The sequence below is a fragment of the Ixodes scapularis genome, unplaced genomic scaffold, assembly GCF_016920785.2.
Source record: "Ixodes scapularis isolate PalLabHiFi unplaced genomic scaffold, ASM1692078v2 PGA_scaffold2__306_contigs__length_199485367, whole genome shotgun sequence".
In the NCBI taxonomy this organism is placed as follows: Eukaryota; Metazoa; Arthropoda; class Arachnida; order Ixodida; family Ixodidae; genus Ixodes; species Ixodes scapularis.
The window spans coordinates 195,977,581-196,000,921 of NW_024609857.1; positions in this window are offsets into that span (position 1 = coordinate 195,977,581).

Consider the following 23,341-nt stretch of genomic DNA (forward strand, 5'->3'; position numbering starts at 1 on the left):
CTGGACCAGACAGCTTCCACCCTGCATTGCATAAATCCTGTGCTGGCCGTATCTCCCCCGTCCTCACTCGCCTCTTCAACGATTTTCTCTCCCACAGCTCTGTTCCTAAATCCTGGAAAGTTGAGTCAGTAACGCCTCTCAAAAAGGGACACTGTGCCCCCTCAAGTCTAACATCCACCTGTGACGGAGTGTATTACCGACTCATTCGGTGCTGTGCGTGTGGGCACGTGTGTGTGTGTGTGTGTCCCACCGTGGCGTTCGCGCCAGATTACAAAGAATCCTCGCCTCGCGGCCAGGGGAAGAAAAGAGGACAAAGAAAAGGGACAGCAAAAAAGGGCGGTTTAGCCATCGCAAGCCTTCGTACGGAGAACGTCGTAGCAGTTGTCTGTGTCGCGAACTCAAGCGGAGTTTAGATAAAGTTATATGTGCCGGAACTAGTGCTGGGTACTGTCTCTCCTCAACGTCGGGGCCCGACGTTGGGGAGAGACAGTACCCAGGACTAGTTCCGGCACATATAACTTTATCTAAACTCCGCTTGAGTTCGCGACACAGACAACTGCTACGACGTTCTCCGTCCGAAGGCTTGCGATGGCTAAACCAAACAATGGAGCCCCCGCCATTATGGTTTCCGCCCGGCAGGAGCTGCGAATCGGCCCTTGCAGCTTCCACTCATGCACTCAGCACCAGCCTCGACAACCGAATTCCGTGCGAGATCGTCCAGTTAGACTTCAAAAAGGCTTTTAACAGCGCAGACCACAGCTTGTTCCTATCCAAACTCCAACAGATGGGAATCTCCGGCATGAGGAATTAAAAATTTCCCTTTTCACACTACCTTATTCTTCAAGGGCTCTTTTCGTGATTTAGCACAAACTGGAAACACTACTAACAGGTAGGGTGTCCTCTGAGCTAGGTTATGTGTGCCATTGTGTGTCAAAGGGGCTTTGAGAAAATTAATTGAAGAACACTTCGTCCAAGCTCAAGAGAAAAAAATCTTGTTCTTGACCACTAGCTAACACAACATGATGGCAGCAACTAATTACTGTTGTTTTCTTCCCGTGACTTCAGAACGAGGTCTACTGGCACGAAAACCAGCTGTGGTTGTCGTGCTGATGGGAATAGCTCCAACATTCAGGAGCTTGAAGTTACAATTACCAGAACTGCTCCACAGCTTGCATGCCAAATGCTGAGACCACTCGTACAAAACAGGACTTGAAGTCATCCTCACAGTTTGCAACCTGGTTCGCAGCTTGCAACTCCACAAGGTTTTTCTTCTCAAGTGTCTCATAGATGCCGTAAACTACTATGCGTCAGTGGTATCCCAGAAACTTGCTTTCAGACTAATGACTTGAAAGGGGTTTTCGAGACAGCCCTCCCTAAGACAGATTGTGATGAGGAAGAGCTAGAGCCCTCCCAGCCACTGTTTTTTCCCAGACATGCAGAACTACCTTTACTGCACTTACCCAACTATTTACGCAGTTTGTCATATGACGAGTTGCAGATTATTGTCAAGTGACCAATTGTGGCTGCGACATTCATAATTGCATAAGAGATCATGGAATAGATGCCAGAACCCTCATGAGGAATGTTATGCCGCAATGTCAATTTCGGTGGCCCTATCACAGCTATAATCTGTTTCAGCCTAATTTTACAAAAAAAAAGCACTGCCGCCCTTTGGAGCTAATCAGAGCAACGAAGCAAGTATTGTGAGAGCTCTCCATAGGAGGAGTATACTCCCACAGTATGTTGTCCCGTCCCTCAGCCAAATGTTCCGGTTGTCTCGTTGGTGCTGTAGCTTTGGTAATGCCCTGTAAGCTGCAGAAGGATGAGTCAACCTAGTTCCAGTAACAGTTCATCTCACGTACGAATATGACCAGAAAATGTTCATGCCACCCAAGGATGAGGTCGACAAATTTCCCAGCGTACGGTCTCCGATTTTCTTCTTGTGGCCCAGATGATGAGCTGCCTCTTGAGTCTTCTCACTTCACCCCCCTGGTTACTGATGGTCCTTGTCTCTGGTGTCCGGCCCTTGCAGCTTGCCTCCAGAGTTTGTCGCCCTCGTGGTATTCTCTGTGATTCTCCGAGGAACCATCGTACTGGAACAAGAAAGTAACAGCATACAGTGAATGGACGAAGTGAGACACACCTTATACTCAGGGGCAGATCCAGAACTCCGTTTGGGAAGGGGGGGGGGGGGGAATTTATAAGGATGCTATTCTCCCCTTCTTTCGTGTGCACCGGGGGGTCCAGCCATGTCAAATTGCCCTCCGAGAAGGGGGGAGGGAGGGGGGGGGGTGGCTGCCCCCGTCGCCCCCCCTTGGATCTGTCCCTGCTTATACTTCTAAATTAGATAAGTACTGTGGGTCTTACTGCATGACGTGCCAAGCGGAGATAAATAATGTCTGGAGCATGACGGGGGGAGGAGGGGTCTCGACGGATGCTGGACGACAGGTGCCAGATGCTTCCGTACCCACAGGGTATCCTGAGGAGAGAGAGAAGACAGGTCTGAGTCCAGGAAATTGGCATGTTTGAGCAACACTTTTTTAGAGGTGCCTTCTGTTAATTCCCTTCAAGGGACATCCATCTGACTATTTAATTCAGAATTATGTTCAATGTGCCCAGTCAACTTGCTTAGCCTGTTTGCAAATATATAACAACTGGTAAATTCACTTCTTATAATGTTGCGTTTTTTTTTTTAAATATCTTATGCAATGATGCCAACTTCTCTTTTATGATTTTACAGATTAGCAAATCCCAGGTTCGGTCCTGATCCGCGTCATTTGCCACGATATTTATATTTTTCCAATAAAGTGGTGTGCAAGCTTCGATACGTGGAGGTTGCGCGTGAACAAGCAATTCATTGCGTTTGACCGTTTTACAAGTCACGTCCGACGTACAACGACTAAGAAATTAACCGAGTCACATACACTGCGTGGGAGAAAAGACGATCGTGCCATGGCCTGACGCGAAGGACAGCACAAGCACTTTAAAATGTTTGCACTCACCAGCAACGAACTTGAAGCGGAATCCCAGAATCTCGAACGGCGAAGTGAGTCCCCGGCTTTTTGGCTTCTTGCTTGAGCAGGCCCATTTAGAACACATTCATAGCGTGATTCGGTAACTCACGTGACATTAAAACGCCAAGCGAGGATCCAACCGAAAGGGAAATGTACTAGGAAAGAGAAATCCGCAGAACAGCAACACCGACAACGCCGACAACGCGACCGGCGACGTTTAAAAACATGGCTTCGGTTAGGGCAGTTAGGGCAATGAACTTTTTGAAGCTAACGGTAACTGCTCGATTTTTTCTTTCCATGTTGGTTTATCATTATTACCTAGCTTACTACGTTTTCTAAAAATATTAACATTAATGCACTCAACTTGGTCAATTGCGATTCTTTTTGACCCTCTTTTTTTGTTTGTTTTTGTTTTACAACTTCAGTTGTCGCCATCCGGCTTGAGGAGCGCTGTGTATGCGCGATTACCGGAAGTGGCCTTGAGTGGGACCACTGGTTATGATTTCACTGTGGCTGCAACCTCTGTTTGCGCCTGCGCGGCACGGGCGCACGACTCGGAGCAAAACCGCAAAACAACTAGTGATGGGACGAATCTTTATCCGAATCGAGATTCGGAAAAATTCGGAAAAGTAGCCGAATCTCAAGCGATTCGAAAAAGTTCAGAAAGATTCGGAGCGTTGCCATGGTTGCCAGATCACGTTGATGAATGTTTCAACTTTTTGTGATATTAAATTCACTGAAGTCTACAAAGTGCACAAAATAATGTTGTAACCTAATATCATACTAATAAAAAACATTTTCCGCTTTGTTTATATTATTTTAGATGTTTGTCGAGAACGGTACCGCTGGAAAGTTGGTTTCGGTTCCGGATTACGACCAAAATAGGCATGCTTGGTGCACGCAGAAATACAAGCGTATGTTTTCATCGCCGCAAAAGATCGATGCCGTACGTGCTGTTCGGTACAGACACATTTCGTGCGCATAATTACGGTCATAGTGGCACACACCACACAAGTAAGTTCGATTCGATTATCTCCAACGTATGTCCACTGAGGTATTGTTTTCGGAACACGGGACACAATCTGAAACTCCTTGCGCCGTACTAATTACAGTCACGTAGACGCCATATATTTCTGTTTAATGATATCCGATTTAGTTGCAGTGTTTGTTTCCGAACAGTAAAGTTGAGTTGGACAGGGGTATTTTTCTTTTTCATCAAATGCAACGCGTAACGTTTCAAGGCAGACTTGCTACCGAGAGCGGTCGAGAAACGCCACGCCTGTACGCTGTTGGGACGAGCAACATTCATCTCGGTCTCGCGCCTTACAGGTACAGACATACGCATCTCTAAAGAAGGAGACGAATCATTTCCTTGCCTGAATATATTTATTGTGCCTTGCGCCAGATTTAGTATAAAACACAGCATTTTGCTACATTTGATCGAACACCGCGAAACCACACAGAAACCGAGACCGTGGATTGGTTAGGCCTACGTCAACCACACCAATCAGCTCAGCTGGACCTGGGCGCGTGCCAGAATTTAGAATGACACTACAGTACATACCATACGTTGAACTAAACAAGACGAAATCTGGTTGTATGCAGTGACAGTGCCTAAAAAAGAGAACGCAACTGACCGCATTCGCGAGGTTTACGACAAGGTTCACGCTGCCGTCCGCAACCATTGACGAATCTCCGAATCTGCCGAATATTCGTCGCAGGAAGTTGGGAAATTTCCGAATTCGCCCGAATCCGAATCTCCGGTGATTCGTCCCATCACTAAAAACAACAGAGATGGGTGTTGCAACAACCGCAACAACGCACCAACACCGCCATTCTGCGAGAGAGGAGGGCCGGAGGGCCGCGAAAGAGCTGCGGGGCTGCGCGCTGCGCGGCGGGGCATTCAACTCCTCGCCATCTGCGCATGCTCGCTCTCCTGGGATTTTGGCTTTTCTGGAAGGCTCGGCTCTCGCGCCAAATAAATAATGAGGGCATCCTCGTATTTTGAAATGATGAGCGTGCCCGTCTTTTTTGACGAGGGAAAGACACGTCAAATTGACGTAAATTTTTTACAGTGTATAGGTGGACCGTTTTGGGGAGCTTGGGCCAGTAATACTTTTCACGAATACGGGCCAGTGTCCGGCTGTAACCGAGGTGTCCGGACGTCGGGTCGTCGTGACAGGCTTGGAAGATCTCCTCTCGAAGGTCGGTCGGGATTACCAGAAGCCACATCGAGTTGTTGTTGCCGAAGTTCTCTCTGTAGAGAACTCCTTGTCTAATGGCGAAGGTCGGCAGGGCTCGTGAAAAAACACGTGGTATGGCACTCCCACGCCCTTCCAGGTGCTCTATTAGTGCGCGCAGCTCAGGATCGTCTCGTTGACGTCGGGCCATGTCGTCGGTGTTCACTGCGCCCAGGAAACACTCGTCGTTATCGTCGTCGCTGCTGTCGGAAGGTGTTTCGATGGGAGCTCTGGACAGGCAGTCGGCGTCGCTGTGCTTCCGGCCTGACTTGTAGACTACGGTCATGTTGAACTCTTGTAGTCGGAGACTCCATCGCGCAAGGCGTCCTGACGGGTCCTTGATGTTCGCAAGCCAGCAGAGCGAATGGTGGTCCGTGACTACGCGGAACGGGCTTCCGTATAAGTACGGACGAAACTTCGTGATCACCCAGACGACCGCAAGGCATTCTTTTTCAGTCGTGGAGTAATTTCGCTCCGCCTTGGACAATGTCCGACTTGCGTAGGCGATGACTTGTTCGGTGCCCTCTTGTACTTGAACCAGTACCGCGCCAAGTCCTGCGTTACTTGCGTCCGTGTGAATCTCGGTTTCCGCATCCTGGTCGAAAGGTCCAAGGGCAGGAGGAGTCTGCAGTTGTCGCTTCAGCTCGTCGAATGCCTGCTGCTGCTCCTCGGCCCATTCGAACTTCTCGGAGTACTTCGTGAGGTTTGTGAGCGGTGCGGAAAGTTTTGCGAAATCTCGAACGAAGCGCCGATAGTAGGCACATCGCCCAAGGAACCTTCGCACGGCCTTCTTGTCTCTTGGTGCTGGCAATGCTGCGACGGCGCGAGTCTTCTCTGGGTCTGGACGAATGCCTTCGTTACTAACCACGTGACCTAGGAACTTCAGTTCGTCATAGGCGAACCGACACTTTGACGGCTTGAGGGTGAGTCCGGCGGTCCGTATGGCGTGGAGAACAGCTTGGAGTCGTCGCAAGTGCTCGTCGAATTCGCCGGAAAACACTACGACGTCGTCGAGGTAGACGAGACAGCTCTGCCACTTCAGTCCTGCCAGTACGGTGTCCATGACACGCTGGAAAGTTGCTGGCGACGTGCATAGTCCGAAGGGCATCACCTTAAACTCGTACAGCCCATCCGGTGTGACAAAGGCTGTCTTCTCTCGGTCCCGTTCGTCGACCTCGATTTGCCAGTAGCCGCTCTTCAGGTCCATCGATGAAAAGTATCGAGAGTGGCGCAGCCGGTCTAGAGTGTGGTCGATGCGGGGGAGTGGGTAGACGTCTTTCTTCGTAACCGTGTTGAGCTGCCGGTAGTCCACGCAGAACCGAAGAGTTCCGTCCTTCTTCTTAACCAGCACGACTGGAGAGGCCCATGGACTGCTTGAAGGTTGGATTATGTCGTCATTCAGCATCTCTTGAACTTGCTGATGGATCACCTCCCTTTCCTTAGCGGAGACTCTGTACGGCGATCGATGCACAGGGCGCGCGTCGTCCTCGGTAACGATGCGGTGCTTGGCAACCGCGGTCTGGCGCACCTTCGACGACGTCGCAAAGCAGTCGCGGTATTCGGCGAGGAGGTTAACCAGCTGACGCCGTTTAGGGTCCGGAAGCTTAGGGTCAATGTCGAGCTGTGTTGGCGACGTACTGTCTTGCTGGGGCGGCGAGGATTCGTCAGTAATCGCGGTGATTTCGGCGGGGTCTCGGAGTTTTTCGACGTGGCCCACGGCTGCACCTTTCGTGAGGTGTTGCGCTTCGTTTCGGAAGTTCGTCACGAGGGCCACAGTCCGCCCATCCTGAAGTTCAGCTACTCCCCTTGCGACGCCTATGCCTCTTCCCAGGAGCAATTGGAGGCTTCCCTCGAGAAGAACTTCGCCACAGGAAGCTTCATCGATCCCGGCAAGTACGAAAACACTCGACCGCGGTGGTAGGTTTACGTGGTTTGCGAGGACTTGGACCGTGGGTGACGTCGCTTGGGGTTCCTCCGCTGGTGGAGCAGGTTTTCGTAGCGTCAGCCGGTTTGTTCCGAGGTCGATGACGGCGCCATACTCGCAGAGAAAGTCCATTCCGAGAATAACGTCCCTCGAACAGTCTTGCAGAACGACGAACTTTACCGGACACGTCTCGCCGTGAATCTCGACGCGAGCAGTGCACCTTCCGACGGGCGTGATGAGATGTCCTCCTGCGGTTCGTATTTGGGGTCCATCCCACGGCGTCATGACTTTGCGAAGGCGGCGGGAGAGCCTTCCACTCAAGACCGAGTAGTCTGCTCCGGTGTCCACGAGTGCTGATGCGTCGTAGCCGTCAATGACGACATTCAGGTTATTGGACACCGCTGCAGGGGCGTCGTTTCGGTCTCTGGTAGCGTTCGAGTGGGGGCCCTCCGACGTTCGTGGAGGATCTTGGCGTCGGTCGTCTTCGGCAACTCCACCTCCAGGGGTTGCCGCGCCTAGTTTCCCCGGCGTGGAGCGAGGGGCGACAGACTTTCACGTCGGGGTCGGTGCATCGGCGAAGCTGGACGTCGTGGCGAAGGTGACCGGAACTCTCGGCGTAACGCAGGCTCGGGGGACTGAGGTCGTCGCAGGTACTCGTCGATTTCCCGAGGGCGTTCACCATAACGGGGTCGCGGGTCGTTCGGGTGGAACCCGCGCAGCCCGAGTCGTCGGTATGGGCATCGGCGGTACACATGGTCAGCTTCCCCGCAGTGGTAACACAGCGGGCGTCGGTCGGCCGTCCTCCAGACGTCTGTCTTCCTCGGCGCAGGTTGCTTTGGGTGCGCCTGATCTTCCTGTCGTCGGGGGTACTGCGGCGTTGGGGCGTCTCTTCGGGGTGGCGACGTGGCTTGACGGGGAGCTTGCGGCGGTCGTCGGGCCATCGCGGCGTAGCTCAATGTCGGTTCCTCCGGTGCCACCGTGGTGACGGGAACCTCTGGTTGGAGCGCCCGATGCACTTCTTCTCGGACAGCCTCGGCGATGGAAAGGGTTGGCGGACGGCTGGTAGTTGGCAGCAACCTTCGCAGTTCCTCCCGGACAACCCTTTCGGATAATTTCTCGGATGTCTGGTGTGCCCAGAGTGTTTTCGCCGTTAAGCAGTGTGCGTGTGCAGCGACGCCTGGATGTCGCTGGTAGTGGGAAACACGAGCTTGAAGCGCGCGCTCGATGTTGGTTGCTTCGGCGATGAAAGCTTCGACGGTGGTAGGCGGGCTCCGCACAAGGCCACCGAAGATGTTTTCCTTCACACCGCGCATCAAGACCCGCAGCTTTTTCTCTTCGGGAGCGGTTGGGTCGGCGCGATTCATGAGGTGAAGAACGTCTTCGACGAAGCTTGTGACGCTCTCGGTCGGCCTTTGGGTTCTCGCTCGCAGGAGTTCTTCGGCACGCTGCCGTCGGTGCTGGTTGGCAAAGGTCCGTCTCAGCTCGGCCTGGAATTCTTCCCACGACGCAATGGACGCTTCGTGGTTCTCGAACCACGTGCGTGCCGTGCCTTCCAGAGAGAAGTAGACGTTCTGGAGGCACTGCTCCGCTGTCCATGCGTTATGGCGGGCAACTCGTTCGTAATGTTGCAGCCAATCTTCAACGTCCTCGTGGACCTCCCCGTGGAATGGCGTCGGAGTCCGGGGTGCGACGGGAAGGTATACGACGGCGGCGGCGGACGGGTTCTGCGAGGACTGGTTGTCCATCGTCGGCCTCGTTGGCTGCCTGGTCCGGGTGGCAGAAGTCCGTGTTCCGGGGGTAGACCTTGGGTGCGGCGACTGGATCGGGTCTCGATCTGGTCTTCGCTCGGTCCTCGGGAGGCTGGGTTCGGACTTGCACTGCGGGAACTAGGAGGAGAGCGCTGCACGGGCATGCGGTTACCCCGCACCTCCACCAAAATGTCACGGGTGGTGACCAAAAGAAAACAGAAAATGAACAAGAAGAAATAAACGTTTAATGTGGCGAACTTGTGCCAAATATAAAAGGGCACAAAAGAAAACAGCAGAGCGTCGCGGGCGTCGATGTCGGCGAAACCGCAGGATCGAGCGCAGAGGCGAGACTGACTCGACAAGGTCGCGGGCGGCCTCTTATCTAGAATGAGTCACTATCTCGAAGATTCGGCGGGGAACGTTCGAGCGTAGCGTGCTTAAGGCGAGAATGAACATGCACTTTCTAGAACAACAAAAACGATAGAAGTTATGTTCGCAGCAAGAACAAACGAGAACCCTCTGCAAGTCTGCGCGCGGCATTATGCAGATGAGTACTGTGCAAAAAGGGGATCAAGTTGCGACCTAGGGAGGACTGACCGGCCTCCGAGGGCATCGTCCGGGGAACTAAAGGATTCCGCACGTCAGAAAAGAACGCGAACAAGCCAGTTCCTAAAGACGAGTCCCCCGAAACACGCCGCCTGAAGAAATCGTTCGAAGCAAGGAAACCAATAGTATGCTTCCGGTGCCAAAAGCCAGGGCACGTGGCTGCTGGATGTCGGGTCCCAAAGGTCTCCCCAGTGCAGCTCGTTCTCGAGAAGGACGAAGACTTGTTAGGTCCATACCTTCACGACATGGACGTAAACGGTAAGACTTGCAAGGTCTTACGGGACACCGGTGCGACGTACGACGTCGTGCACTCTTCTTTCGTGAACGAGAACGACTTCACAGGCGATTTCGTGTGCCTGAGGCAGGCCCTGGAAGGAGGTACTGTCAGCCTACCTGTTGCGAAAGTAATCCTGAAAGGCACCTTTGGAGAGGTGGAAACCGAGGCCGCAGTCTCGGACAACGTCTTGCCGAGATGCCCGTACCTCTTGTCCAACAGAACCGCAAGGGAACTGCTTAAGTCAGGGATAACGCTTGACATGAACCTGGTCATGGTTGTCACGAGATCGATGACAAAGAAAAGCTGCGAAGGAAGTATCGAGCAGGCTGTAGCTTCACAAGCCAGTGAAGCAGATGACTCGCACGATCCCGTCAAAAATGACGAGCGTCGCGCTTCAGGTGGGCCAGACCGTGACGAGGAAAAAGTGGACGGTGAATTGACGTTCATCCCTCCGACGAGCACTGATTTTAAGGCGCTCGCTGCAATAATAGGGCAACCTTGATTGCAGAGCAGAAGAGTGACTCCACATTAATAAGATGTTGGGAGAGCATTCAAAACCCTAATTCGAGCGGCTCAAGGTTCTTTGAATGGAACGGAATACTCTACCGCAAGTTTCGTGGAAAGAAAGGGATGAACGTCGACCAAATCGTCGTTCCTCTGAATACCGAAAAAACCTTTTGGAATTGTCTCACCTGGCAGGTTGGTTGGGCCACCTAGGTATCAAAAAGACCAAGGCAAGGCTCCTAAGTGAGTACTACTGGCCAGGTTGTTTTAAAGATGTCGAACATTTCATTCAAAGCTGTGATGACTGTCAGCGGGCGGGTCCACCTAATGAAAAACGCAAGGCATCCATGACGGTAGTCCCAATTATTAGCGAACCTGAGGAAGTTGCAGTTAGCCTTCCAGAGATCCCACGAGATTTAACCTTCACTCCAGAGGAGGTCCTGGCAGCCACGGTTCAGCCAGCCACCTTAAGCGAAAGTCAGAGTAAAGACTTGCTAACAACTGAGTATCAGGAATTGTTTTCGAAAGTCCCAGGTCGAACTAGTTTAATGACTCATGACATAGAGTTGACTTCGAGTGACACCAAGAGGTGCGAAGCTTACCGGTATTCGCCTCGAGAGGAAAAGCTGAAGGAAGCTGTTGAACAGATGCTCGCTCTTAAGCTAATTGAGCCAGGCAAGGGTAACTTTGTATCTCCGATGATAATTGTGGAAGCTAACGGCAAGGAACCACGGCCTTGCGTTGACTACCGTAAGTAAACGGAGTGACCGCCACGAGGGTTTTTTCCATTCCGCATGTTGAAGACTGCCTCGAAAAAGTGTGCCAGGCAAAGGTCATATCCACTCTAGATCTTGTTTGTGGATATTGGCAAGTACCGCTCACCGAGTGTGCAAGTAATCTTGCCGCTTTCGTGACCCCTTTTGGCACTTTTCGGCCTTTGGTCCTTAGCTTTGGCCTTAAAAATGCTCCTTTCGCGTTCTCTAGGTTGATGAACAAAGTCCTTGCAGGGTTAGAAAGTTTTGCTCTACCCTATTTAGACGACATTGCAATCTTTTCTGGCACCTGGTCCGAACACTTGGACCATCTAAGAGAAGTCTTTTCAAAACTTTGCCAGGCGGGACTAACTCTGAAAGCACAGAAGTGCAAGTTTGGTCGCTCAGAGGTAGATTACCTCGGACACACAGTAGGCCAAGGCCACCGGAGCCCGTTGGAAGTAAAGGTGCTGGCGATCAAAGAGTTTCCGTGTCCAGAAACAAAAACGCAGATTCGTACGTTTTTGGGCTCAATTGAGTATTACCAACACTACATCAAGGGGTTTTCCGAGCTGGCTAGTCCGCTTACGATGCGTTGAAAAAGAACGCGCCTAATCGCGTAAAGTGGGACAAAGAGAAACGGGCATCTTTTGACGCCCTTAAAAACACCTTGATGAGTAATTCGTTTTGGCAAGCCCGGACCACTCGAAACCTTTCCTCGTGCAGTGTGACGCCAGCGAAAAGGGGCTGGGGGTAGTCCTGAGCCAAGAAAGCGCAGACGGGGGAGAGCACCCGATCTTGTACGTGAGCAGGAAATTAAGCGCTCGAGAGCAGGCATACAGCACAATTGAAAAAGAGTGCGCTTGCCTTGTGTGGTCGGTAGAAAAACTTTCATGTTACTTGTCGGGGTCGCCATTTGTTTATCGCAGACCACCGACCGCTAACGTGGCTCCAAGAGGTGTCGAACAAAAATGGCAGATTGCTCCGTTGGAGTCTAAGTCTGCAACCGTACGTGTTCAGCTGTTAAGCACAAAAAAAGGATCCCTGCACACTAACGCAGACAGCTTGAGCAGGGCTTTCTCTGTCTATGCGAGAAATGGCATGGAAAAGAGGGTACATTTTTTTTTTCAATTACATTTTTGCCAGTGCCGATGGGGGTTCTCTTTCTGGTCGCTACATAGGTTCTTGTATGTAGCATTGCTCGATGTAAAGCACTCTGCGTGCCAGGGGGCGGGCCTGCCTTTGCTTGGCCGCTGTTTGTGGAGTTTCTGGGTTCGCCTTCCCTTCCGTTGCCCAGGCATCTTGACGTCAGGCTCCACGCCTTCGAAAGGACGGACCCACTCCCACAGGGTTCAGACGCCTCTCCAGTGCGGTGTCATCGTCGACCCTTCGCTCAGCGTCCCGATATACCATAGAGAAGCACCACAAACATTATGGTGAAGAACCATTAATTTTATTTTAGGAATCGGAGGTCGCCGTGGGACCTTTGGCATGGCATGAAGAAGTCCAAGTCAGCTGATGCGGCCCGTCGATTAGGCATCGTGTTTCGGAGTGTGAGGAGCCGCCCTGGGGTACAAAGGGCACAACGTGCCTGTTATGGCGACGCACTGGTGGCACCTCCGATTAGTACGCGATACCCGCCGTTTCTTTCCTTAGAGCCAGAAAAGAGGGGCGAGGGGAAGCGGGCAGCAAACTCCGTTGTTTCTTTGGACCTAATCGCTTCGGCTATCGTCGCAGGTGGCGTGCTGTGCGGCAAAGAGGCGTTAAAAAGCGACGCCGGGTAGTGGTGCGAGAGCTCAACTTCAAAAATTGTTTTCTCGCTCTAAACAAAAATTACTCTGATTAAACTTTCAGAATCAAAAGACGATCAATCGTTCTTCCAAACCCACCATATTTTGTATTTTTACTTGGACCACCTCAGGGTGGAATAAATGGCTGTTTATGCGTCAAAACGCACTTTTTGGCAACTTCAGGATTTTTGTTTTACTGCAAGGTGTTTAATTCAGCGGTTTAAAATATTTTTATAGGTTATATACCTAGAGGGCAACCAGTAAACAGTTATATTAGGTCCCGGGAGCAATTATATATTTTTTAATAAAATAACAAAAATGTTTATTTTTGAATAAAATTATGCATTTTTTAAAAATATTTAAATTAAACAAAACTGCACAAACACAACCACATTGTAAGCCGACAACCGTGCAAATTTAAGAAAAAAATATTGTTGGGTATTTCATAAAAAAGCTGATTTTTCGTAAATTATTGAGTGATGCCTAGTTTCACGCTGTTTTCAAAAATTAAAATCTCGCTCACGTCATCACAAATTTTTTTCGTCAAAACTATTTTAGGGTATGGCTACAGACATTGTGGCCGAAGCCCATGAATTTTTTTTTTTTAGAAATCGGAGGTGGTCGAGCGCAACTTCTGGGACGTTTCACATGGAATGACCCTTTAATGACTCATGACACAGAGTTGACTTCGAGTGACACCAAGAGGTGCGAAGCTTACCGGTATTCGCCTCGAGAGGAAAAGCTGAAGGAAGCTGTTGAACAGATGCTCGCTCTTAAGCTAACTGAGCCAGGCAAGGGTGACTTTGTATCTCCGATGATAATTGTGGAAGCTAACGGCAAGGAACCACGGACTTACGTTGACTACCGTAAGTTAAACGGAGTGACCGCCACGAGGGTTTTTCCCATTCCGCCTTCAAAGCACGGACCAATTCTGCAGGAACAAGGCGCCTCTCCAGTGCGGTGTCTTCGTCGACCCCTGGACTCTTCCTCCGCGTCACAACATACCTTTTCCTGCATCGTGCGCCGGCCGGAAACACGATCCACGGACTCTACCGGGGATACGAGCCAAGGACTCGCACCCCCCCCCCCCCCCCCCCTCTCCCCCCCGTGTTCTTCCGTGGGGGAGAAGTTGTTGCGTTTTCACGCATGAGCGCAGCAGGAACGCGCGATTGTTGATAGTCGCCGCGCCAAAAGCGATATCTTCGGCATCGCACTTTTTCTTTTCATTTGTTCTTGGCAGCAGCCGATAAAAGTCTGTCGCGCCGCCGCCGGTATTGTTCTTCGGTTTTCGTCTGTCGGCAAGCTTGCCTGGATTAAAAAGTCCGTCTGCCCTGCTCCCGGTGTCGTCTTCTCGCCCTGGCCTGGAGTCCTGCTCGGCCAAGCGCAGCACCATACAGACTGCCGGGCTCACCCTCAAGGCGTCAGAGTGCCGGTTCGCCTATGGCGAACTGATGGTCCTAGGCCACGTGGTTAGTAACGAAGGCGTCCGCCCAGACCCCGAGAAGACTCGCGCCGTCGCGGCATTTCCAGCGCCGACAGACAAGAAGGCCGTGGAAAGATTCCTTGGACTTTGTGCCTACTATCGACGCTTCGTTTGGGATTTTGCAAGGATTTCCGCACCTCTCCCGCTCACAAATCTCGCAACCGACGCCGAGAAGTGTGAATGGGCCCAGGAGCAGCAGCAGGCATTCGACGAGCTGAGGCGAAGACTCCAGGCTCCTCCTGTCCTTGGACACTTTGATCAGGATGCGGAAACCGACATTCACACGGGCACTAGTAATGCAGGACTTGAAGCGCTACTGGTTCAAGTGCAAGAGGGCACCGAGCGAGTCATAGCCTACGTGAGTCGGACGCTGTCCAAATCGGAGAGAAATTACTCCACGACTGAAAAAGAATGTCTTGCGGTCGTCTGGGCAATCACAAAGTTCCGCCCGTACTTGTACGGGAGCCCCTTCCGTGTTGTCACAGACCATCACTCGTTCTGCTGCCTTGCGAACCTCAAGCACCCTTCAGGACGCCTCGCCCGATGGAGTCTCCCACTGCAGGAGTTCAATGTGACTGTAGTCTACAAGTCAAGCCACAAGCACAGCGACGCCGAGTGCCTGTCCAGGGCCCCTATCGAAACAGTGCCGACGACAATGACGACGAGTGCTTGTTTTTATTGTTCACTTTAAGAACTGTTCTTTACAATGAATGATACGGCACATTCGTCGTCGAAAAATAAAAATGATGCCCTGCATTTGACGTCGGACACCGATTACTTTCTTCCATCCGATCTAGAGTCTTTCATGGGAAAAGAGTACGACGGTTCCCTCAAATGTTTTCACTTAAATACTCGATCGGCACGAAATAAAGCAAACGAACTTTACTTTTTTTTTCTTCAATTCAGCTTTGACTTTGATATCATAATGCTTACCGAGACATGGTTTTCTGATGCTAATGACGTTCTAAAGTTACCGATGTATAATGCATATTTTTTAAACCGCACCGCAAGTCGGGAGGGGGCGTGGCACTCTTGCTAAGAGAGAGCATGTCCTGCGAGATGCTTACTGATTACTGCTGTGTTCACCAAAATTACGAGATTCTGTCTGTATTGATAGGCCACAGTATTATCGCAGTTTGTTATCGTCCGCCGGCTGGTAATATTTCATCTTTTTTTGCTTTCCTAGAATCTTTTCTTGAGTTCGCAAATGAAAATAAATACAATATAATCCTGGGGGCGCCCCCCAGGATTATATTGTATATAATCCTGGGGGGCAATATAAACATGCTACTAGAATCTGCGGATAAAAGACAGATGGATATGCTAATTAAAGCAGGCGGATGTATGAACACAATATCTTTGGCTACTAGGATCACTAATGAATCTTCCATACTGCTTGATTTGTTTATTACCAGCTTTGCATCACCACAAACTAAATCTGGCGTAGTAATCACTGACATAAGCGACCACTTAGGTATATTTTTGTGTGTGAAGATAAACATAAATAAAAGACAGAATAAACCGGCGGTAGTAAAGTTTCAGAATATAACGTCAGATAGCCTGGATGACTTTAGACGAAAACTTTCTTCTATGGACGAGTGACGTCCTTCATGAAACGGATCCAGATAAAGCGTACAATATGTTCTTGATTCGATTTCAAAAACTCTATGTAAGCTGTTTTCCATATAAATCAATAAGTCCTTCTAGAAAAATTCGTAAACCATGGGTTACAAAGGAATTACTTGAAAAAATTCGTATAAAAAACGCGCTATATCAAAAATTTGTGAAAGCAAAGGAGATAGAAAAACTTTCAATTTTCAAACGTTATCGCAACCAGTTAAACAGAGAACTTCGAAACGCTCGAGAAACATATTTTGTTAATTTCTTTTCGACATGTGGTAATAGAACTGATATTTTGTGGAAAAAAACTAAACTCCGTCCTGAATCGTACATGTACCCCGAAACAAGTAGAAACGATAAAATGGGATGGTGAGGAAATGACAGGAAAAGCATTAGCGAATGTATTCAATGATTATTTCGTGAGTTTAGTCAAAGACACCCCAGACTCAGATGCTTGCAAGTTTATATATTTTCGAAATTGTGCATCCATGTTTCTTAGTCCCGTTACTGATTTAGAGGTAATATCTGTCTTCCGTGCATTAAAAAACAGTAAAAGTTGTGACGCCGACGGTTTACAGATAAAGCCTGTAAAGTATGTGATAGATATTATGTTCGTGTGTCAGGATCCATGTCCGATTATTTTTCATCGCCTTCTGGGCCCGTTTGCTCGAAGCTGGTTAACTAACCGCGGTTAACCGGATTTCCCTACGACGGGGAATTTTGGGTCACGTGACCGGCAGAGTAAGGACGGCGGGGAAACATGGCGGTGCCCCGGTGAGTGAGCTCCGCTCGCTTTGGAGTAGCTGCAGGAGCGGGCGCGTTAGTCAGCAATGAATGGTGCAGGAGGTTTTCGCGCTGCATTACCTCACTTAAAACGCAAAACATGAGCAATGACCTCGCCGCATTTTTTAGATAGACTTTCGACTCTGACCATTCCTAAGCCTAAATGAACGCGATAGTTGTCGGCATGGCAACGTTTTTGGAAAGTGGATTGCCTTGACTCAATCGGCCGGGTATTGATAGCACACAGAAGCATGGAGCGCTCCCATAGACCTCTTGCTAAATTTCAAAAGCACCGAGGTGCATGCTACGAGTGTAGTTACACGCGCTGCACCTGCTGGCGTCTGCAGTAATAACTGTTCTGAAGCAAAAAGCCTAAAACAAATGTTGCCGTGCACGGGCGTTCGTCAACGATTTATTATGATTATTTACTTCAAATCTTTTATAAGTGGAAGGCCAACGCGCGCGGATCATAGAATTACACTTCCAGCGTTCTTCTCGATGTTCGGGTAATTTAATAGGTCAATTTTCAGTGGAGCCAAGTTACAGGTTTTTCAATTTATGAGTTCTTACATGCTGGCCAACCATGCTGCCGGTGTACCGCCCGCCTTTCACTGCTCACTTCTTTCTCATCGTTTTTAGGACTCAACTTCGTCGTCCTCTTTCGAAGTCGGAAGGAAATTTCAACGAGGCTTTTCTTCACTTCATACAGCCAAATATTTAGAAAATTTCCAAACAAGGGTTAATTTAGTTTTACCTTGCCAATTATTTGTACCGCGAGCAATAAAAATGGTTTCTTAAGCTCAAATGTATGCCACGCTGCGTCGCGAAAACCAGGCAGCGCGCATTTTTTGGGTCCCCCCATTTCGGGAACCTTTCCACAGAAGCCACTTATATTCGCTACAGCCAGTAGGTGACACCAGCCACCGCCCCATAATAAAACACGGAGCTATCGCTCATCCAGCCCTCTTCAAACTTGGCTAGGTACTTGTAGGTACCTAGTAGGGAAGGTCGGTTAACTTTTAACCGCGGTTAGAGTTAACCGGCTTCGAGCAAACGGGCCCAGGAGTACCCCAAGGAAGCAACCTGGGTCCACTATTATTTTTGATGTTTGTGAATGACATTTCGCTCTGTGCGAAAAATTCAAAAGTGCTCTTGTATGCGGATGACATCAAACTGTTTCGACGTGTACAATCTCACTCCGATTGCGTACTTCTTCAGGAGGACGCATTGCAAATTTCACAGTGGTGTGCAAAGAATTATCTTCCACTGAACGAACAAAAAACAAGAACAATGTCTCTCACTAGAAAGCGTGATTCGCTTGCATTTTCCTACACAATAGGTGGCAGCGTCATCACCCGAGTCTCCGTCATTCGTGATCTTGGAATTTTTATTGATTCATCGTTAAATTTTAATCATCACGTTTTAACTATCTGCAACGCCTCTTTTAGAAACCTTGGGGCGATATCTCGTTTCACGAGAAAGTTTTCTTCGCCTGTTTGTCTTGTGCGTTTATTTTGTTGCCTAGTGCGTACGAAGCTGGAGTATGCTTCTTCTGTATGGAACTGCATTAACCTCACTGCATAATGCTGTATTGAGCGTGTTCAAAAACGCTTCATAGGCATAATTTACGACATATATTTCGACCGTACTTGCTACTACAGCTACGAACAATTACTTAAAAAACTTGGGTTGTGTACGTTACTCGATAGAAGACGATTACGTGATCTAATGTTTTTACATAAGGTTGTAAACGGTGCTGTTGACTCACCACTTTTGTTAAGCACTGTCTGTTTTCACGCTCCCTTGCGGTCCAATCGATTTCAAAGTCCTTTTTACCCGTCTGCTTTGAATGTCGCGTCACCACTAACAAGAATGCAACTTGAATTTAACAAACTGGATCAATCTGCTGTAGATATCTTTAGCGACCTGATTGTTTTTTGACATAGGCTTGAGTCAATTATTTTTACATAGTCACGACCTTGTTTTGTTGCCTGCATGTATCCTTGATGACGAGCGGTGTACCACTATTTAGGCCTTGTGCTGTTTTTGGACACCCAACAAAAATAAAGATTATTATTATTATTATTATTATTATTATTTCCCCTTGTCTGACTCATATATTCAACCTCTCCTTGCAAAATGGCGTGTTCCCCAAGCGAATGCAACTGGCAAAAGTAACGGTTTTATACAAGAAAGGTAATAAAGATGAACTAGGTAATTATAGACCGGTTTCAATTTTGCCAGTGTTTTCGAAAGGCTTAGAAAAAATTTTACTACTACAAATGACTTCGTTTGCAGATAATCATAATCTAGTAAGTTCATCTCAATTTGGCTTCCGCAGACAACGGTCCACTGAGCTTGCTCTTCTTGCACAGAAAGAATATATCCTTAAGAACTTTGAAAATAAAAAACTAACTCTCGGTGTATTCATTGACTTTACGAAAGCCTTTAACTATCTTGATCATGATTTGCTATTTCAAAAATTAGAAATGTATGGCTTCCGTGGTCAACTGTTACTACTTATAAGTTCATATTTGTCTTCCCGTCAGCAATATGTACATATTAATGGTCATTCATCATCAATAAAATCTATTCGGTCAGGCGTTCCCCAGGGAAGCATCTTGGGCCCTTTTTTATTCAACCTTTACGTAAATGACATTGTAAATATCAGCCGATCAGCGAAGTTTATCATTTATGCTGACGGCACTAGTTTATTTTTTACTGGTGATACCGCCTCAGATCTCATAGATACCGCGAATGATACGCTAGAAAAACTAGCGAAATGGAGCAAATGTAACGCTTTAAAAATAAACATAAATAAGACTAAGGCAGTTCTATTTCGCCCAAAGAATAAACAAGTTGACATAAACAAGACCATATGTTTAAACTCTTCTAGAATTGAGTTAGTCTCTTCTTTTAAAACATTGGGTATTTTTTTCTCAGACAATGTCATGGGATTATCACGTTAACTACATTATATCCAAATTGTCCAGCATTGTTGGCTTGATATATCGATTCGTAATAAACACATATTTCCCCTTAAGGTAAAGTTGTTAATATATAATTCATTATTTTATTCCCATATAAACTATGGTCATCTAGTATGGGGCACAACTACTTTTACGAACTGTAAAAAAAAATATTCATTTTGCAAAAAAATATTTTAAGAAGTATTTGCAAAGTCCCACTCGAATGTCCAATGGATTCACTTTTTACTCAACTGGGTGTAATTAAAATTTTTGATTTGTATAGATATCGCCTTTGCGCAAAATATATGATTGAAAAAAACATGCATGTGCATCATCTTGAATATTTAGCGAATCTAACACAAAAGTACACTCGTACCAAACGCGCATTCTGCAGCCCTGGCAAGTGCCTCTTTTTAGAACAAATTATGGCCATTATACTATAGCATACACACTACCGACCATCCTTAACCACCTTCATATGCACAACATAGAACTTGACACGTTATCGGTGGGTACCTTGCGGGACATGATACTCTCTGGGCAAATCGGCCACGATTGAGCGGTGCCTTTGTGTGCATTTTCTGAGTATTTTTATATTTTTTTTGTAAAGGGGAATGTGCTTGTGTTTTGTGTATTGTACAATTAATTAACGTAGACTAATTTTCTGGTTTTTCCTTGAACGATGTGGGGCAGTGCTATTTTTTGTCTACTCTTAAATATTGTATTTTTTGTTACAGTGCGTTAAACGATGAGCAAGTGACGTTATGCTATAGTGCCTGCTTATTTTCTTTAGTTTCATATATCTCATTGCCAACTGTTCAATCTCTTTTTTGTTTAGTGTTCTCAGTGTATTTCTTTTTTTTTTCATGCACGCTGCTTGTAGCTGCTGCTTTAGGGGGGCTTAGAACTAGTCAAGCTGTACACACAGCTTTTTTCCAAAGCCCCCACCAACACTGTACCTTTCTTGTTGGAAAATAAACCTATTATTATTATTATTCCTACGAGCAGTGACCACCGACGACCTGGCACGACGTCGGCGAGACAATCCTGAGCTGCGCGCATTAATTGAACACATGGAAGAGCGCGGGAGTACCGTGCCCCGTGTTTTCTCACGAACCCTGCAGACCTTCGTCAATCGACAAGGTGTGCTCTACAAAGAAAACTTCGGAAACAACAACTAACCGTGGCTGCTGGTAATGCCGATCGACCTTCGAGAGAAAATTTTTTAAGCATGTCACGACGACCCGGCGTTTGGACACCTTGGTTGCAGCGGGAAACTGGCCCGTATTCGTGACAAGTATTACTAGCTCAAGCTCCCCGAAACCGTCCACCTCTACACCCGATCCTGCCACGAGTGCCAGCGACGCAAGAAACCTCCGCCGAAGCCGGCAGGTCTCCTGCAGCCAATTCCTACACCAACCGCACCGTTCCAGCAGATCGGAATGGATTTACTTGGTCCTTTTCCGCCATCGACCCTGGGAAACTGGTGGATAGTCGTTACCACAGATTATATCACGCGGTACGCAGAAACGAAAGCCCTTCTTTCAGGGACTGCTGTTGAAGTCGCCAAATTTTTCGCTGAATCCATCGGCTTCCGGCACGGCGCTCCCGAAGTTCTGATTACAGATCGCGGATCATCGTACATGGCACACCTCACCCAAAAAATCCTCCGGCTCAGTCACACCAGTCATCGTCGTACCACTGCGTACCACCCACAGACCAACGGGCTGACGGAGCGACTCGACAACACAATCGCCGACATGATCTGTATATATGTCGACATAGAGCACAAGACGTGGGACGACGTGTTGCCCTACGTCACGTTCGCCTACAATACGGCGGTTGAAAAGACCACTGGATTCATACCTTTCGAGGTGGTACATGGTCGGAAGGTAACGACCATACTGAACGCGTTGTTGCCCCATGAGCCAGCTGACAATGAAAGCAACGACGCCCAGGTGATTGCTCAACGGGCCGAAGAAGTCCGCCAGCTCGACCGACCCCTGATTTAAGACCAGCAACGCGTCGACGTGGGCGCTGTAACCTTCGTCGCAGGGACGTCCACTTCGAGCCCGGAGACAGGTTGTGGCTGTGGACGCCCATCCGTCGCCGCGGCATCAGTAGGGAGTTTTAGCGAGTCGTTTTTCAAGCACACGGTTCCGAAATCACGAACGGTACAGCTGGTCCGTTCCGTGAAACCGTACGTCGAATTCAACATACTTTAGCGAATCGTGAAAGTGGCGCGACCGTGTAAACGATGATGATGATCATGCTTAACGGTGGCGCCATCTTCTAGCAAACATGTGAAACATTCTGCAACGTGTAAATCCGTGGCGGCTCGTGTTTCCGGCGTGCGACTGATGTAAACAAGACGGCCGGCGTAACATTTGCCGGTCGGAATTTCAAGAACTGCGATGCTAGATAGAGTAAAAAGTGTCTGAACGACCGTAAAGGTATGTGGTGTGTCTCCGTCATCTTGAACTTGAACGATCGTTCACGTTGTGTGCCGTCGAACCAAATCATTTCGTCTGCTCGCGGTCGCCACGGCAGCTAGTCTGCCCGCAGATCGCAAACGTTTACTAGCATGCACCGTTTACAGCATTCACGATCGCTTACCGTTGTGAGCTGTCCTCGAAATGATTTGGTTCAACCTCTCAGATGAAGCAGACTAGCAGAACGACAAATTGCCTCCCGCTGTCATAAGCCTAACGCTCGGCTGGGTCGGCGAAGGCGGTCGCCGAACCGACCGCCATCTTTTTTTTACCCGAGTCGTGAACGGTGCTGGCTGCGTTGCGGCGACGACTCCAGCGGCCGGAATGGGAGAGAAACGAACGAGAAGAGCCTCCCGACTCCCCGAACGACTCGCGCGCGCATGCGCAGTGGCGTCGCGGATGCGTTCGAGGGCGAACCGTTCGTGTGGAAACAACCTGCTAAAACTCCCTAGTGAGAGACTGCTGAAACGGTACTTTGGACCATACAAGGTACTTCGTCGCCTTGGGGAGCTGAACTACGAGGTGATGCCCGACGGAACAAGAACATCACGCCACCCACCACGACCTGAAGCCGTCCACGTCGTGCGTTTGAAGCTGTACAAATGACTTCTTAGTTGGCCGTTCTTTTTATTTGCTTTTTTTTTGTTACATCGGGACGATACACTTTTTAAATTGTGTGTGTGGGGGGGGGGGGGGGGGGGGGAGGAATGCCGCGCCTGCAGCTGGCCAAGTAGGCAGTTCGAGCGCGGTAGTACGCGGACGTGGAATGGAACGCTCCGCTGGAAGTCCGATGGCGGCGGCTCCGAGCCACGGTGATGCCGTACGCGGCGATGTTCAAAATGACTGCGCAGTGATACTGCCTACCCTGCCGACAGGAGAAGCCATGAAGTGCAGCCTTGTGCTGCGTGTTGATACCAGGGAGTGGCCATACAGTGCTGAAGACTTCGTAGTGGATGAGGAAGAGGCCGAGGCGGCGGTGACTCTAACCGCGAGGATTTCTTCGCAAGACCCTCAGGCGTCCGGTGAGCAGCAACGCGCGCCGTTAGCGATGCCAGAAGGCCAGGTCTCCGTCGTAGCATTGACAGCAGAAGTCACTGTTGGTGAAAGAGCCTAACGCAAAGACCACCAGTGAGACGACA